This window comes from Hemiscyllium ocellatum, chromosome 16 (assembly GCF_020745735.1).
Source record: "Hemiscyllium ocellatum isolate sHemOce1 chromosome 16, sHemOce1.pat.X.cur, whole genome shotgun sequence".
NCBI classification, from domain to species: domain Eukaryota; kingdom Metazoa; phylum Chordata; class Chondrichthyes; order Orectolobiformes; family Hemiscylliidae; genus Hemiscyllium; species Hemiscyllium ocellatum.
The window spans coordinates 32,863,240-32,870,272 of NC_083416.1; the positions used below are offsets into that span (position 1 = coordinate 32,863,240).

The 7,033-nt window shown below is 43.2% G+C and overlaps 1 protein-coding gene across 2 annotated transcripts in view; it reads left to right on the forward strand.

Moving 5' to 3' along the window:
* ergic1 (endoplasmic reticulum-golgi intermediate compartment 1) overlaps positions 1-7,033 on the forward strand; it is a 131,968-nt gene that overhangs the window by 113,679 nt on the left and 11,256 nt on the right. The window lies entirely within an intron of this gene.

Sequence of the window (7,033 nt, forward strand, 5' to 3'; positions counted from 1 at the left end):
GTAGAACATCACACACAATATCTGATGTACTGAAAGCCACACAATAGCTTATGTACATAATGTCGAACAATATTGGATGTACACAATGTCATAGAATATGTAATGTGCACAAAGTCAACACAAATGATGACTTTTTAAAATTTATTCATTCACAGGTTATGGGCATTAATGGCTAGGCCAGCATTTACTCACTATCTTGAATTGCTCTTGAGAAGGTGGTGATGAGCCAGCTTCTTAAACCACTGCAGTCCTTGGAGTGTAGCACCTTCAACAGTAAAGTTAGGAAGGGAGTTCCATAATTTTCAACCAGCAATGGTGATGAACCAACAATACAGTTCCAAGTCAGGAAGGTATGTAACTTGAAGGGGTGTGCAGGTGCTGGTCTAACTATGTATCTGCCTTCTTGGTTGGAGGTTAGGTAGGTGCTATCAATAGAGACTTGGTGAATTGCTGCAGTGCAATAGTGAAGAAGGCATTTGGTGTGCTTTCCTTTATTGGTCAGAGTATTGAGTACAGGAGTTGGGAGGTCATGTTGCAGCTGTACCGGACATTAGTTAGGCCACTTCTGGAATATTGCGTGCAGTTCTGGCCTCCTTCCTATCGGAAGGATGTTGTGAAACTTGAAAGGGTTCTGAAAAGATTTATAAGGATGTTGAGGATTTGAGCCACAGGGAAAGGTTGAATAGGCTGTGGCTGTTCTCCCTGGAGCATTGGAGACCGAGGGGTGACCTTATAGAGGTTTAAAAAATCATGAGGGGTATGGATATGGTAAAGAGACAAGGTATTTTCCCTGAGGTGGAGGAGTCCAGAACTAGAGGATATAAGTTTAGGGTGAGAGGGGAAAGATATAAAAGAGACCTAAGGGACAACTTTTTCATGCAGAGGGTGGTGTGTGTGGAATAGGCTGCCAGAAGAAGTGGTGGAGGCTAGTACAATTGCAACATTTAAAAGGTATCTGGATGGATATATGAATAGGAAGGTTTGGAGGGATATGGGCCGAGTGCTGGCAGGTGGGACTAAATTGGTTGGCATGGACAAGTTGGACCAAAGGGTCTGTTTCCATGCTGTACATCTCTATGACTGTATGACTCTCTTGATTAAGATTATGTGAATTTGAGGTCAGAAATAGACCAGCCAGAACTTATTGAGTCAAATGCAGACTATACGAGCCAATGGCCTATTACTGCTCCGAATATGTATATTCATGAAAATTGTTTGAAAATTGGATTAAGTTGAGTAAAAGGTTTTCCACCTGGTTCACCATTTCCTTAAACCTTTAGTCGTTCTGTAGTATTCCTGACTGTCTAAATATAACTTCTGTCTTTCTCTTCTTGTTACTTGAACAACATGGCCCAAACATTTACTTGTTGACTTTGACGATTCACATTTGTTATTTTGTGTCAATCCCCTATAACACGCTCAAGAGATCCTTAATCTGCCATAATATTGGGCTTTAGCTAATCCAAGGATGAGAAAGTGTTGTATGTGGCATATGACACCTTACCTACTTCCTAGTATGTTGGACATCATCTGCTAGAAGTTGTTGGGTATGCCAAAGAGTAGGCTTGACAGTTTGGAATCATAGAATCCCTACATTGTAGAATAGGCAATTCAGCCCATCGAGTCCACAGCAACCCTCTGAAGAGCATCCTGCTCAGACCCACACCCCCATCCTATTGGTGTAACCATGCATTTCCCATGGCCAATCCACCCGACCAGCACATCTTTGGAAACCGGAGCACCCGGCGCAAACCCAAGCAGACATGGGGAGAATGTGCAAACTCCAGAGTTGCTGCAGGGTGGAAACGATACTGGGTCCCCAGCGCAGTGAGGCAGCTATGCTAACTACTGAACCTCCATGCCGCCCCATGGCTGTTAACACAATAATGTGTATGAGGAATGTGGGTAGTGATTTGGAGTGCTCATATAGGGGAAGTTGTCAGAAGCTATTATTCATACTTAGCTTGTTGAAGATTGTGCTGTTTATAAGTTTGGCTAAACTCTGCCTATAGATGCCAGTAGATGTATCTTTTGTTGTGCTACCTTGTTCTAATGGCTCCATGTAGTCTGAACGCTAGCACAATTGCAGAGAATCAGGTAGCTGGTGGTCTGCCCTCTTGAAACAAGTCCTTTTCAGAACTTGAGCTCAGTCACCTCTTTTACCTTGATTCTAAGTGGACATGCTACCTTTTTGTGTGTGTACAAACATATAGATTTGGCATCTGCTTTCAGTGTGATGTGATATGGAATGTTTGGTTTTTTTCAGATCTTCAAAGAGTTTTGGCAATTGTTGTTTTAACTCATTCACTTGTTTCTGACTGTTAAATGTGTTTGCTTTAAGGATGAGGTGAAGTACTATGTAGATCCTTCTGCTGAATAGTGAGCCTAGTTTATTGTAGATAATGTGGTACTTCAAAAGTTTCTTTGCCTTTGTGTTTTATTGTTGCTTGAAGCTGATCTTTGACATTAAGCTAGTTCCTCCTTGGACAGATGAAAGTGGCAAGATTAGTTCTTCAGCCATTTATTGCTGTCTAATAGAACAGTGACTCCAGCCTCTATACAATTGGAAGTGTCCATAGTCAGAAATCCATCTCCAACACTGACTCTCCTTGTCTGTAAGTTTCCTGAGGGGAAGAAATGGCTGTATGGGGTTTGCATTTCAAAAATGTTACTTTGTATTTTCTTAACATGGGCCAAATGAAGACATACTGCTGTGGCTGCCGCCATGGCTTTATGTGTTGTGGGCCATGCGCTTCTTCCCATCTTTGGGAAACTATGTGCCATCTCGGAAAACTTCCAAACTGGGTGTTGGTGCTTTTTCTTCTGTTCCTGCCATGGGGCATTGTTGGTTCTGCACCACCCTTGGTGATTCAGGTTTGTGTTCAGCTTGTCTGCATTGTTGTATCATCAATAATTCCTTTTATAGGTGGGTTAGTGCAGAAGACATTGCTCACCTGAGCCAAGAATTGGTCTTCCCTTGTGCTAGCGGACAAACTGATCTGGTGACCTGGTTGCTCTAAATGACCTTCACAGCTGCACCGTACTGCATTTGGGCTACTCTCTAGACTTTCCCCCTGTCCTGTGGGTTAAGTTGCTGACCTTGTTCTCTTCCCTTACACTGAACTGCTGCTGGACCTCAAATCAGAAGCTTTGTGCTATTTCCTGCTTGACCTCTGAACCTGTCACCATTGCCACCATCTAGTAAGATCAGCTCTACATTCTGGAATGTTAAAAGGTTTTATTGAACATAACTATGTGCAAGAATTGGTAGGAGAGGACAATTTCTGGAACTATAAAGACATTGGCTCTGTGTGACGATGCTGCTCCTTTAATAAGGCTATGTTGTTTTTGTTTTTTTCCAGAGAGGTCATAAAAGACAAAGACCCCAAAAAACCTATGTTTCATGGGCTTTAGGGCCAGTTTGATTATAGTTAACAGATACTGCCTCATACAAAAAGCTTTTAAGTTAAAAAAAACTTGTACAATGAGAGGGGAGTGGCCAGTTCCCAGCTCCGCTTTTCTCTGGTTTGGTTTGGTTTTGGCTGTCTGGCTATTCATTGAAAACAGTCCGGAGATTTTGAAGTTGCTGGACTCAAAGAAGCAGATTCATGCCTCTTTTCTCTCTCTCTCCCTTAATGGGCATTGTCAGAACAACAGTAATGAAAGCGTGGGATTAAATTACCTCTTGGCCATCATTCACAATATAGCAAGAATAAAAATATGCAAGCAAATGTTTTATTAGTAGCTTTCAATCAATGTTTCTTGCATTAAAAAATAATGCAAGGCACAACAGACTTTAAAACACCAAAGATTGACATTCCATTTATTGGCAAAATGAGACACAGTATAATGTAACTTTCTCATCTCTGAAGAACAAGGTGGATGAACTCAGATCACAGCTCAGCTTCAAGTGTGAACTGCAGGATGGCTGCGCACCCTGCTTCGCAGAAACCTGACTCAACCCATCCATTCCCAACTGCGCATTTCAGGCTGACGGTCTTTCTATCCATCATGTGGACCGTACAGCGTCCTCGGGTATGACAAAGGATGGAGGAGTTTGCTTTTTAACCAGCAACCTGTGGTGCATGGACGTTGCAGCCCTGGGCAGCCATTGCTCCCCAAACCTTGAATTCCTCACCATCAAATGCCCCCTTTCTATCTACCACAGGAATTTATCACTGCTATACTAACTGCTGTGTACGTACCGCCACAAGCAAAGGTTGAGGAAGCTCTGGATGTGCTGTACTCCACCACTAACACCCTGGAGTCAGAACACCCCATGGTCCTGTTTATAGTAATTGTCTACTTCAATCAAGTCAATCTAAGGATGGTGTTACCCAAGTACCACCAGAACATTACCTGCCCCACTAGGAGCTTGAACATTTTAGACCACTGCTACACCCCTGTAAAAGATGTCCACAGCTCCATTCCCTGTCCTCATTTCGGGAACTCTGACCACAATGCCGTGTTTCTTCTGGCTTACAGACAAAAGCTCAAGCAGGAGACCCCTTCGTGGATACAGGTCCAGTGCTGGTCAGAGAGGGCAGAGGATCAACTCCAGTGCTGTCTGGAGTCAACTGATTGGACCATGTTCAAACAATCCGCAGGTACCTTGGACGAGTTCTCCACCATCGTCACAGACTTTATCAGCGAGTGTGTGGAGGGCTGCATACTGAGGAAGTCAATCTGGGTTCCCTAACAGGAAACCCTGGATGAATCAGGACATACAGAACCTGCTAAAAACTAGGCATAAGGCCTTCAGATCAGGAGACCCACTCAAATATAAGGAATCCAAGTATGACTTTTGCAGAGCCATTAAGACAGCCAACGATCAATACTGGTCCAAACTAGAGACCCAGACAGACACCCGGCAACTATGGCAAGGACTGAATGACATCACAGGTTCTAAAGAGACAGTGTGAGATAGCAGATGATGACCTATCCCTCCCAGATTGTCTCAATGCCTTCTATGCTCACTTTGAGCAGAATTTCAGCAGAGAAGTAACATATATTCTGACAAGTCCTGATGAGTCTATCTCAACAGTCACTGCATCAGAGGTCAGATCAGTTTCCTTCGAGTGAATCCAAGGGAAGTGATGGGACCAGACGGAGTACGAGAGCATGTGCAGATCAATTGGCAGAGGTCTTCTCAGACATCTTCAACCTCTCCCTGCAGCTGGCCACTGTCCCTGCCTGTTTCAAGAGAGCCAACATCATCCCTGTGCCTAAGGAGGCTCAGACAGCATGTCTCAATGACTACCGCCCAGTAGCCCTAACTTCAGTGGTCATAAAGTGCTTTGAAAGGCTGGTCATGGCATTAATCAACTCCAGCCTCCCCATTACTCTTGACCCACTCCAATTTGCCTGTCAGACCACCTGAGATGCCATATCACTTGCTCTTCACTGCTCCTGAAAACACCTTAACACCAAGAACAGTTATGTAAGAATCCTACTCATTGACTACAGTTCAACCTTCAACACTATTATCCCCTTGAAAGTGATGACTAAGCTTAGTGATCTCGGACTAAGTCTCACTCTCTGCAATTGGGTCCTCAGTTTCCTGAGCCACAGACCACAATCAGTGAAGATTGGGGACAATATTTCATTCCTCACTAACACTCAATACTGGAGCTCCCAAGGGTGCTTACTCTGCCCCTACTGTACTCACTGTATACCCATGACTGTCGCCACATACAAGACTAATGCCATTTACAAGTTTGCTGATGACACAATCATAGTTGGCTGAATCTCAGGTGGCGATGAACCAGACTACAGCCAGGAGATGGAAGACCGGGGAAAATGGTGCACTGAGAACAACTTAGCTCTCCATGCCGGCAAAAGCAAGGAACTCATTATTGACTTTCGGTTGGATGTTACTCATGCCCCCCTAGACATTAACAGGATGGAAGTGGAACGAGTGGAGAGTGTCAAGCTACTGGGAGTGGTCAACAACAACAAGCTTTCTTGGACTCTTCATGTGGACACACTAGTTACAAAGCCCCAACAACGTCTCTTCTTCCTCAGAAAGCTGAGAAAATTTGGCATAATGGCAAATACCCTTGCCAACTTTTATAGTTGTGCCATCGAGAGCATTCTGTCTGGATGTATCACTACCTGGTATGGCAGCTGTACCATTCAAGATCAGAGGCGGTTACAGAGAGTGGTGAACTTAGCCCAAACAATCACAAAGACCAACCTCCAACTATAGAATTCATCTACCAGGCCCGCTGTCAAGGAAAGGCCGCCCGCATTATCGAAGATCCATTCCACCCTGGCAATGTTTTTCTACCATCGGGGTGAGGTTACAGAAGCTTGAGCACACGCACCAGCTGGTTTCGAATCAGTTTCTACCCTACTGTTGTTAGAATGCTGAATGGATTCACAACCTCTTAACATTCGGCTGTACCTGTGTTTTTGTTTTTGCCGCTGTTTAAGTATTATTTACTATCTATGCTACTTAACTCTGTGATCTGCCTGTATTGCTCGCAAGACAAAGCTTTTCACCGTGCCTTGGTACAGGTGACAATAAATTCATTTCAATTCAATTCATCTTCATTCTTTATGACAATGAATATACATCAGTTTTGGGTTATGGTAGAACAGTGAAGATTTAAAATATTTTATTGCTGAAAACATTTGAACAAGATTTAAATTGGTCCGTTTTTTCACTATGTATTAGCTTTGTTCATCATTCCCTGGGGATTCAAGTAGTCTTCTGTTAAAACCTCACTTAGCCAGGTCTTGAATGTCTTCTGCATTTCCTTTCTTGTTATGACTTTTCATATGTTGCCACGTGGCTGTTTTAACAAATAGATTCATTGGTTATTGGGATTTGAAAGACTCCATTGCCCACCCTGGCTGAGCTGAGCAGAGAATATTTTAAAGCGTTTGCTTTGTCATGTTCATATAAATTCATGATAATCAAAGCTTCATTTATGTTAATTTGAGAGCCCTATCAAGTGACAAAATTGATAGAAATGAGTGTGGCAGTCTGTTTTTTAAATAGCAAATAAATTCTATTTGTCAAGTATGA